Source organism: Diaphorina citri, unplaced genomic scaffold (assembly GCF_000475195.1).
Source record: "Diaphorina citri unplaced genomic scaffold, Diaci psyllid genome assembly version 1.1 scaffold456, whole genome shotgun sequence".
Lineage (NCBI taxonomy): Eukaryota > Metazoa > Arthropoda > Insecta > Hemiptera > Psyllidae > Diaphorina > Diaphorina citri.
In genome coordinates this window covers 28,933-41,219 of record NW_007377891.1, presented here as the reverse complement: position 1 = coordinate 41,219, position 12,287 = coordinate 28,933, and the positions used below count along the sequence as shown (strand labels likewise).

The 12,287-nt window shown below is 35.2% G+C and overlaps 1 long non-coding RNA gene across 1 annotated transcript; it reads left to right on the top strand.

The window, feature by feature from the left end:
* The first annotated feature begins 9,146 nt into the window (after positions 1 to 9,146).
* Positions 9,147 to 11,437, top strand: LOC113467339. The gene is made up of 2 exons (XR_003391449.1): positions 9,147 to 9,220; positions 11,332 to 11,437. It is a non-coding gene; the product is annotated as an uncharacterized LOC113467339 (long non-coding RNA).
* The last annotated feature ends 850 nt before the right edge of the window (positions 11,438 to 12,287 follow it).

Genomic DNA, 12,287 nt, shown 5'->3' with positions numbered 1-12,287 from the left:
GACCTGGAACTACTATACATCTGCGGAACTCCTTAAATGTCATGAACTGGTTTTTGATTTTGATGACATTGATCTTGATTGTTGATAAAAATGAGATAATAATATTATTATAGGTAGTAAACATAATGATCTACAATATTTATATTGGGGCATCGAATTGATTAAAAACGGAAGAAATCCACGATTTCATTTGTTCTAAACATGAACTCTATTTTTTACACAAAGCTTTGGACTGGGGGCTATTATGAAACATTCATTAAAAAATCTTTGACCTGGAACTACTATACATCTGCGGAACTCTTTAAATGTCATGAACTGGAATTTGATTTTTCTTGATTGTCGATAAAAATGAGATAATAATATTATTATAGATAGTAAACATCATGATCTACAATATTTATATTCAAAGCCATATTTCTAAATTTCTAGGAAGATCGGACCAGAGATTCCTAAATTAAGATATCTAAAAGGAGAGACTTGCACTATAGACAATGTACCTACAGACCTACACATATAGGTGCGTTCATTAATTCTCCTTACCGTTGCCAAAATGCAACATTCAAGGAAAATTCGTATATTATTTCCGACTTTGGGCCACCAATAACAAAGACTGGTTAACGAATAACTGACAATTCTTCGTCAGATTTTAATGATTTCCTCATACCAATTATTATTAATTTACCAATATTTCTCCAGATTAATCATAAATCTTGTTTTTTTCTCTCACTTACATTCTTGATCTGTTTCAGGTTTCAGCTGCCAATAGGTGTTCATATCCATCTACTTACTTATCGTAAGATCATCACGGTGTTGAGTCTCAATCAAACCACATGGTAGAATTCGAGGATCCATAACCTATCTGGTAATATTTTGATAGCTCCACTGTTAACACTAATCCTCTTTGACTTAATTTATATTACTGTAGAAAGTGAGCTGTAACTTTATTAAGTGCCTATTAACGTGGTCACGGGAAGAAGCAATGAAAGTGAAAATACTTACACATGACCATTCTCTTTACGAAGAACATAGTAAACCACAAGTGAACTACCTTTGTAGAGTGGCCTACTCTGAACTGAACTGCATCTGTAAGAATGGTTCCCCACTAAAGAGGTATAGGTACAGTATCGTGTTCACCTGAATCGAGCTTGAGTTACACGCATCCAAATTGGAACTAATCAAACGAAACAATGAAAGAAGAAAGCAAATACAACAAGTGAACTACCTTTGTAGAGTGGCCTACTCTGAACTGAACTGCATTTGTAAGAATGGTTCCCCACTAAAGAGGTATAGGTACAGTGTTCATTTCTACAAGTAGGTATACAATTAACTTATTAAGTAGGTATAAAATTTATTTTCTTGTTAATTGAAAAGGAACATCTGATCTTAAACTTTTGATTTTTTACAGGTAGACATGTGTAGGTTATCTGGTAATTAGAGAAGTGTTTGATTGGATACGTCTTATCATACTTGTACAAGTGGATACGTGCCCTGTAGTGACGAAAAACATTTCTGTCAGAGTGTGCTCTGGAGTAGAAATCAGCATTTCAAGCTACCAAAGGGCAAAACTTCATTTTTATGATCTTACTAGCATGCGTGGCAGATGGAGTGGTAAAAGTGCGATCCAATTCGTTCGAACACAAATTACCATTTCCTATATTAATCACGTGAGAGTACCTGTGCTTATTAAATTTCATTACTAACCAAACTCACTTGCTGATAGCATTACCGTTGGTATTTATAGGACCCCATGGCATCGGAACTGAAATTGATGATAGTTTTTTCCAACCTAATAATGAGCCAAAGAAAGTTCACAGGAAGAACCTACAGAAAGAGCGCAGAATGACAGTCGCAATGACAAAATGACAAATTGCGAAGTCACTGCAATTTATTGATGCCCTGTAAAATCTTTGGATACTGGATGCAGTAAAAAAAAGATATACAGTAGGTGTAGTGTACCTATTTGAAATTTACAAGTTTTTACTTTTATGCATAGGCATTGCAAATACCCACTTATGTTCTGGTCCATATTGGAATAAAGTTTTCAGACAGAACTAGGTACTATACTATTTTGAGCCATGAATAGCATTGTGGCAAAACTTATAATCCATCTAAATTACAAATTGCAACAAGTTGAATTGATTGCCATAGCAGAGGTCATTCGTAATATTCAAATAATAAAGATGTTTTATGGAATGTCTATTATTTTTATGAATGAATATTGCATTATAATGATATGATAGAATTCTCAGCTTGAGACAACTTACTGTCTATCTGTCGGCTATCAGACATTTTCTTAATGCTGCCTTTAGGATAAAATGTCTGCATCTATTTCTAACCAACTTTTCATGCGATCAATTACGTTCACACAAAGGATTGATATTGTATTTTGTTTCTCGGACTTCGTGCTGGTATCATTTCAATATCTGTCAAGAAAGAAATTGTTATTTGAATAAATAACTATAAATTATGCAAACCTACTTGGAAACTTTAGAGTTTATCCTTCGTTTGGACATAGTTCAAGATGTGGGAGGTTTTAACGCCGCGCCGTATGAGGGTTTGGGCGTTATGGAAATTTTCAATGGCGCTGGCTTATCAATTATTATGTACAAGATGTGGGAGGTTTTAACGCCGCGCCGTATGAGGGTTTGGGCGTTATGGAAATTCTCAATGGCGCTGGCTTATCAATTATTATGTGCTTGTATTGTTATGTTCTCAAGCAGTTCTTGTCTGTATCTATATTATTCGTCTATGTTTGATGAAATGACAAATGTGTTTGAACTTTGAAGTGTCTTTTACGATATCAAATAACTTGTTTTACATAAAATTATGAGGGTATATTTTCTTAATACTTGTTTGAGGTATCACAAGAGTCATATTGCGAAGCTGTCACCAAGCACCTATTAAAACGTACTCCATGATATTTCAAGATTCTAAAAATCGAGTTAGATAGGTACACTCTGGTACACTGATACAATATTTACTCGTAGTTTGGTGAATGGTAGGACTCACTCAGAAAAAGGGCTTGTTCGGGGCTCTTCAAAATCCAATGAGTGAATGTCCTTTATATGTTCATCAACATGTCGGACTGTAATGAAAGTCCTACTGATTACAAAAGAGATAGGGCTTACAGTAAATTTCCGCAACTTTGAGATGCACCTACAATATTTCAAGTTTCATTAGGTATTCTGTAGAGGAACAGTTTTTACATCATGATATAAACATCAAATAGGACGGAACAACAACCGCAAACAGTTCAGTTGTAGTTTGTTCACTATTGAATTGAATTAGATAAAGAATATTACGTGCACTAACAGAAGTCTCATGTCCTAAAGACCTGCATCTCAGACTCCGTTGACCCTTTGAAAAGTGTTCTCTCCTGATGCTTGTATGGAGAAAATGAATTCTTTTTAGGCCGATTGTTATTGTTTCCTCATTGGTACGCAACGGTTTTTATGTACCTACTTTTATTGTGGTTGCTACAGAAGTACCTACCTGCTTGTTATTTTACATGAATTCATAATAAGTAAAGTGCATAATATAATGTGGTAAATAATTTACTGCAACAAATGCAGAAGTACATTTATGTGTAGAAGACCATAAATATAAACAAAGATTTGAAAATTGGTCTCCTAACGGAAATATTGTGGATGAATTACAATTTTATAGCTCTCGGATTTCTGTTCTGACAGTAATTTAATGTTGATATTCCTAGTCACATACTCTTACTATATACTATATCTGAAGAAAGGGTTACATAGAATCATTGACAGACACCATCATGTGGACAGCGAGTAATTATAAACAACTTTACAAGTCGTCCAGTACCTATTCCATTTTATTTATGTACAGCTTTGGATATCCTAATTTCTTCTGCAAATATTGCAATATGGCACTGATGAACTTTACAATTTATTTTTCACAATTCAAGCAAAGTGTAATCTTGTGCTCAAAATGACGTGCGATTTTATTTGCTTTGGAATAGATCAGTTGCGCTTACTTGTGTGATGTTTCAAAGTCGTAGAGCAGGAAAAATGAGGACCAACGGAATTTTTCTTTTTCTTCTACCACTTCTATATACCGAGATAAATCGATTTAAATAATACCGATAAATCGTAAAGTTTGACGTCACGACATATGCTCCCGTAGGCGATGACGTCATAACTCATGACTCCCGCTTCGTTTGTTTGTGCGCAAGCGTTTCTGCGCATTTTGACATTAAGTCTGACGTCACAACTCTTTGAACTTTTTAATTAGAACGGCAATTAAAAATTGAATTTTCGACCTTTTAAAGTTACTTTTTCGGAGTTTTGACTTCAGATTTGGATTTTTCACAACTTTTTACGTAGGAATCTACATATGGGTACGTACTCCTTCATCTCTCATCTAGTGACTAGTCTTCATTGTGCGGGTGTACTGACTACTCAGCATAAGTGTCAAGGTAAAAACATAATGCTTGACATTTCAAACGGAGCTATACAATTTGACATGCATGGCAATTAATGACTGTTCAATGCAACAATACGTCCAGGGAGGCTAATCAGGAAGATATTACAAAAGCAAACCCGACACGACGCGACGGTCAGAACTGCACAGTAGAATAAATCAAATCTAGGAAGAAAATAGATCAAAGAGATAATTTTCCCTTGAATGCGATAACATGCATACCTACATGGCGTTAGTGAACTTTGTACTTACAAGTTTTTTCTTAGATTTATAGAATACCTCTCTGTAATAAGTAATGAGATAATGACTAATGATTTTTACAGATTTCCATCCAAAGCCGATCACTTGACATCGAGTTTTGTGCTTACCTGAAATCAGAGAAAAAACGATAACGTTAGCTTAGCTGACAAGTAAATAGAAACCAGCAAACTTCAGCTCAGTGATACTATGTCAGAATGACATTTTAACCAGCGCACCGTACAAACGGGCATTGCTTGGAGCAAGGGGTTATTGTTAAACTAAAAGTAGAAGGTGGCTATTGAGAAAAGAAAAAAATCTCCTAGTGCAGATATATGAAATGTTCAAGGTTCCCTTCTAGCAGCAAGGGTCTTTTAGTGGCCGTTAAAAGGACAATCTATATCCAGAGAAATTTTAAACCTCTTCACCAAGAACGCTGGGAACGCATTTAAGACATCCATTTCAGACATTATCTCCCTCCGCGATCAAAAAATCTGGATTTTATTTTGACGAAGCCCTAAGGACCGTACTCAATCATGAGTTTATTCTTCGTTTTGAATTGATCGTTAGTATTAATGATAAGCACCATTAAATTTTGTAATGCAGAACCTTAATCTAGATCTTTGATTTGTGTTATTGTGAGATTCGTTTGTACGGATAAGACGAAACGATACCTCATAAACTAGTCAATAGTTCCCATTCCTTAAATGGTGAACGAATCATCAAGTATTGTTAAAGTAGCACATCATATAAGTTGACAACCTAAAGTTGAACACAAAATGGTCTGTTAACCCTTTTAAAGATATGCTTTAAAAGGCTTGATGCCATCTATTAATATTAAAATTTTATTGGTTCTCCTCTTTCTGTAGTACACATTTCCTACTGCAGAATTTTCTTATTCCGGATTTCCGGATTCTTATTTCGGATTATCAGCAGCTCTCCACTCACTGCACATTTGGTGTCTTAGGTCTGTAATTTATGATGCCATCTATTAATATTAAAATTTTATTGGTTCTCCTCTTTCTGTAGTACACATTTCCTACTGCAGAATTTTCTTATTCCGGATTCTGTAATCCCTATGAAGCCTAATCATTATCAGCAGCTCTCCACTCACTACACATTTGGTGTCTTAGGTCTGTTATTGGATATTTAAGAGATTCCATCAGCAAATGAATAGTGGTGTTGATGTGAATTGTACTGTCGACCTCTTGGAGAGGAACATTACCACACAAGATAATGTTCAATGGATGACAAATTGAATGATTTAAGAGAGCACTTGTTGATAAAATTGCACCCATTGATGTCGATATTGCTCAGAGTGATTTAACCAGGTGAAAGACATTCATCATTAATATGAAATTTCAACGAAACAACCAAGTTTTGAACAATTTGAACTGGGACCCGTCAAAACAAAATTAGAATGAGCAACCTGTCAAGAATTTTGATCCTCCATTACAGGAGCTTTTCTCACTTATCAAAGAATATGTAAAATGTATGACATAGCTTTATTGTAGTGACTTTTAATGTGCATTCCTTTATTCTATAAGTTCAATCCATTTAAGACGCTGGGAACGGAATATGTTCTGGATTGTAATAAAATATGAAGAGTGCATAATACTGCATAAGCATAATCGTTAAGCATCTGAGAGTTAATTTACAACGAACACATCACAGATTTGCCAAAATTTCACCAGTTCTTATTTCATCAGGTGTTTACATCTAAACTTATCGGACATACCACTTTCTTCCTTGCACAATGTGCTTTACAATAATTTATGTGTGTGTGTTTATAGTTTATAGTAAACGTGTTACAAGTGTACGATATCAGGGTAGTCATAAGGGGTTCTCCCTTGTGACTCCCACCAGTGTTCAAGTTCTGGTGATCGTTCAACTCAATATTACACCAATCGATTCATTGCAAAATTAAGAAGAATAACCTAGTCTAACCTTTGAACTTCAACTTCAAGCATGGACATGATATAAAATTATTCTTCATTACATACCTTTGCTATTGCCGCTAACACCTATGTGGGCATTAAAGATCAAAATGTTTTCAGAGTACAATCACACTGAAATCATTAACACGCGTGGTTAATATAATAATAGCTCGTTCCATAACATTGCTAGCTCTTATTACAAAAGCACCAAAGGCATAATTTTTCCAATGACGAAAGGTTAAAGTTGTTTGGTAAACTATTTTTTCCCTTCCAGCTTGAGGCTGTTTAGATCACAAGAATTTTCCGTCAAGGGCATCGAATTGATTAAAAACGGAAGAAATCCACGATTTCATTTGTTCTAAACATGAACTCTATTTTTTACACAAAGCTTTGGACTGAGGGCTATTATGAAACATTCATTAAAAAATCTTTGACCTGGAACTACTATACATCTGCGGAACTCCTTAAATGTCATGAACTGGTTTTTGATTTTGATGACATTGATCTTGATTGTTGATAAAAATGAGATAATAATATTATTATAGGTAGTAAACATAATGATCTACAATATTTATATTGAAAGCCATATTTCTAAATTTCTAGGAAGATCGGACCAGAGATTCCTAAATTAAGATATCTAAAAGGAGAGACTTGCACTATAGACAATGTACCTACAAACCTACACATATAGGTGCGTTCATTAATTCTCCTTACCGTTGCCAAAATGCAACATTCAAGGAAAATTCGTATATTATTTCCGACTTTGGGCCACCAATAACAAAGACTGGTTAACGAATAACTGACAATTCTTCGTCAGATTTTAATGATTTCCTCATACCAATTATTATTAATTTACCAATATTTCTCCAGATTAATCATAAATCTTGTTTTTTTCTCTCACTTACATTCTTGATCTGTTTCAGGTTTCAGCTGCCAATAGGTGTTCATATCCATCTACTTACTTATCGTAAGATCATCACGGTGTTGAGTCTCAATCAAACCACATGGTAGAATTCGAGGATCCATAACCTATCTGGTAATATTTTGATACCTCCACTGCTAACACTAATCCTCTTTGACTTAATTTATATTACTGTAGAAAGTGAGTTGTAACTTTATTAAGTGCCTATTAACGTGGTCACGGGAAGAAGCAATGAAAGTGAAAATACTTACACATGACCATTCTCTTTACGAAGAACATAGTAAACCACAAGTGAACTACCTTTGTAGAGTGGCCTACTCTGAACTGAACTGCATTTGTAAGAATGGTTCCCCACTAAAGAGGTATAGGTACAGTGTTCATTTCTACAAGTAGGTATACAATTAACTTATTAAGTAGGTATAAAATTTATTTTCTTGTTAATTGAAAAGGAACATCTGATCTTAAACTTTTGATTTTTTACAGGTAGACATGTGTAGGTTATCTGGTAATTAGAGAAGAACTCAGTAACATGTTACTCGGATGTAGGCCATCCGAAGATGTCCTAAGCCTGAGCGTGAGCGCCCTTAAAGGAAATTGGGTACTTTCTCTTCGAATAAGCTTCCCCCCTTCATATTCACCGTCCTCCCCATAGTACTACTTTGGTACATATCTGACACATTTTACACTCGGATGTAGGCCATCCGAAGATGTCCTAAGCCTGAGCGTGAGCGCCCTTAAAGGAAATTAGGTACTTTCTCTTCGAATAAGCTTCCCCCCTTCATATTCACCGTTCTCCCCATAGTACTACTTTGGTACATATCTGACACATTTTATGCTTCACCTCGAGCAACCAACAGCTTTGACTTCAATCCAGTAATGATTTAATGTTCGCAATTAAATAAGATGATACCACTACCATGTAATGTGAACTTCTTGAACAAATACGCGGAGATCTGTGTGACTAATCCTTCGAAAAAAAGTTAGAAGTTTTAATGACGTGATTTTATTAATTTTGTAAAAAAAAAGGGAAAAATGATTGGTAGTTTGCGATTCGTAGAAAGATATTAACACTTCTATTGATAATACGTCGAAAACCATTAAAGACTTACGAGTCCTTCAAAAACCAAAAAACCTTGGGATTAAATTTTAGCCTCAAGATTGATGAGTTTTGACCTAAAAATACCTATACCAATAAATAGTGCGGTTATGATTTATTTAGGTGAAGGTTCTTTTGATCTGAGCTGATGAGAAACAGACTAGGAAAATTTAAAATCAGCTGATTAAATCAGTCTTCGATTTTTGGATAGACCATCAATCATAGTTTCAATAACATGGTTATCTTTTAATCAGCGAAAAATTAATCACCAATCACCTCCCAACAAGAAATAAAATTCAGCAGTACAAATCAATTCTTTAAACAGATAGAAGCTATCAATTTATAAGTTTTTGGACAATATATGTGTCTGAGTTGTAAAGCCAGCAAACGAGTTGATCAGTTAAACGGGTCCATTGCCTATCACCTTCTAGACGCGCAATCAATGATGCTAACTTGCCAGGTGGTATTGGATGGCAACCGTGTCATGCTAGAAGCGATCCTATGGTGTAATTTATCGTAAGATCATCACGGTGTTGAGTCTCAATCAAACCACATGGTAGAATTCGAGGATCCATAACCTATCTGGTAATATTTTGATACCTCCACTGCTAACACTAATCCTCTTTGACTTAATTTATATTACTGTAGAAAGTGAGTTGTAACTTTATTAAGTGCCTATTAACGTGGTCACGGGAAGAAGCAATGAAAGTGAAAATACTTACACATGACCATTCTCTTTACGAAGAACATAGTAAACCACAAGTGAACTACCTTTGTAGAGTGGCCTACTCTGAACTGAACTGCATTTGTAAGAATGGTTCCCCACTAAAGAGGTATAGGTACAGTGTTCATTTCTACAAGTAGGTATACAATTAACTTATTAAGTAGGTATAAAATTTATTTTCTTGTTAATTGAAAAGGAACATCTGATCTTAAACTTTTGATTTTTTACAGGTAGACATGTGTAGGTTATCTGGTAATTAGAGAAGAACTCAGTAACATGTTACTCGGATGTAGGCCATCCGAAGATGTCCTAAGCCTGAGCGTGAGCGCCCTTAAAGGAAATTAGGTACTTTCTCTTCGAATAAGCTTCGCCCCTTCATATTCACCGTCCTCCCCATAGTACTACTTTGGTACATATCTGACACATTTTATGCTTCACCTCGAGCAACCAACAGCTTTGACTTCAATCCAGTAATGATTTAATGTTCGCAATTAAATAAGATGATACCACTACCATGTAATGTGAACTTCTTGAACAAATACGCGGAGATCTGTGTGACTAATCCTTCGAAAAAAAGTTAGAAGTTTTAATGACGTGATTTTATTAATTTTGTAAAAAAAAAGGGAAAAATGATTGGTAGTTTGCGATTCGTAGAAAGATATTAACACTTCTATTGATAATACGTCGAAAACCATTAAAGACTTACGAGTCCTTCAAAAACCAAAAAACCTTGGGATTAAATTTTAGCCTCAAGATTGATGAGTTTTGACCTAAAAATACCTATACCAATAAATAGTGCGGTTATGATTTATTTAGGTGAAGGTTCTTTTGATCTGAGCTGATGAGAAACAGACTAGGAAAATTTAAAATCAGCTGATTAAATTAGTCTTCGATTTTTGGATAGACCATCAATCATAGTTTCAATAACATGATTATCTTTTAATCAGCGAAAAATTAATCACCAATCACCTCCCAACAAGAAATAAAATTCAGCAGTACAAATCAATTCTTTAAACTGATAGAACCCATCAATTTATAGCTTTTAATCAGCGAAAAATTAATCACCAATCACCTCCCAACAAGAAATAAAATTCAGCAGTACAAATCAATTCTTTAAACAGATAGAACCTATCAATTTATAATCAAAAATAAACCAAAAAATACAAATGCCTACAATGATATACCACCTGTGGTGTGCTGATATGATATAATGTTATTCATAAATGAAAGCTCTTAACATAGTCAATGTCCATGTCCATGAACTTCTACACAAACATAACGTATATCATGAATGCGAAGAGGATGCATAAACATGATGTTGATAACTAGAAAATTACACACAACCTTATGAGGATAAAAGATATAACTTTGTATTCAGTCAGATGTATTCCATTATTACATACAGAACCTTATGAGGATAAAAGATATAACTTTGTATTCAGTCAGATGTATTCCATTATTACATTACGTACATTATGAATTCATATCTACGAGTGTCGCGTACTTTACATTGTTAGAATATTCTTTTAAGAAGATACGATATGATATGACTCGTCCATGATATCTATGTACTTGGGCCTGCATAACCGTCCCCCATAATTCTCATTATTACATTACGTACATTATGAATTCATATCTGCGAGTGTCGCGTACTTTACATTGTTAGAATATTCTTTTAAGAAGATACGATATGATATGACTCGTCCATGATATGTACTTGGGCCTGCATAAAAAAGCATTTTAGACAGAACCCCGTCCCCCATAATTCTCACACGTAGGTATAGTAGAGTTGATAGTTTTCTTCAAATTATTTTATTTTTCACAGAACGGGTGGCGGTTCTCCACATGCTTACTTGTTAATCAACGAGCTATTTTTTGACGAGTGCGCACCCAAAGGTCATCGGACTTCCTAGTTGAAGTGGACTGTATAGTAGAGTTGATAGTTTTCTTCAATTTTTTTTATTTTTCACAGAACGGGTGCCGGTTCTTTTCAAAAGTAATCCGATCTGGGGAAAAAAATTCGAACAGTGCTTGCGGCAACGAAGGAACTTCAAGTCAATACCTTCGTGAAAATGAAAGTGAAACATTACCACGGCGTGCTCCTAATGACTTGCATACATTGTTCAGTTTAACGGTAAGCTACCCTGCAGCCAGATCCTCGCTCAATGATTCATGCATGATCAATAAGACTCGAAGATCATAGGAGCTACCGATCTGGGGAAAAAATTTCGGACAGTGCTTGCGGCAACGAAGGAACTTCAAGTCAATACCTTCGTGAAAATGAAAGTGAAACATTATCACGGCGTGCTCCTGATGACTTGCATACATTGTTCAGTTTAACGGTAAGCTACCCAGCAGCCAGATCCTCGCTCAATGATTCATGCATGATCAATAAGACTCAAAGATCATAGGAGCTAAGGTTATTCAACAACCTTGAACAGTTAATATGTTGTGTTTACTTGTAACTTTATCTCACCACAAATAACAATCTGTGATCTCTGCACTGACCGCTAGGTTTGAACTCTGCAGGGGAATGTGGCTCTTATAATAAAATAATGACATATTCGGTGGGATTTATTGCTTATGGTTTGAGGTATTGATGTTGTAGGGAAATTTGATTTTAATGAGAATGCATCTCGATTAAGAATGTTCTGGTGGTCATAGTTATATTCGAGCGCAATTTGAGGTTACTCCTGGAGGAAGCTAAACCCTCACACTCCGCCCCGGGCGGGAATCGAACCCGCGGCCTAGCGCTTACAAGGCAGACGCACTACCAACTAAGCTAACTAGGCTGGCTAATCTTTTCATTATTTGTAGGTTTTACCTACTAACCGTGTTTTAGCATCATTTCAAAATTCTCATCAAGACGCAGTTCAAAACAGTTAAGCTTCAACATTGTCATTCATCACATCATTAAGTCCTGTCAAA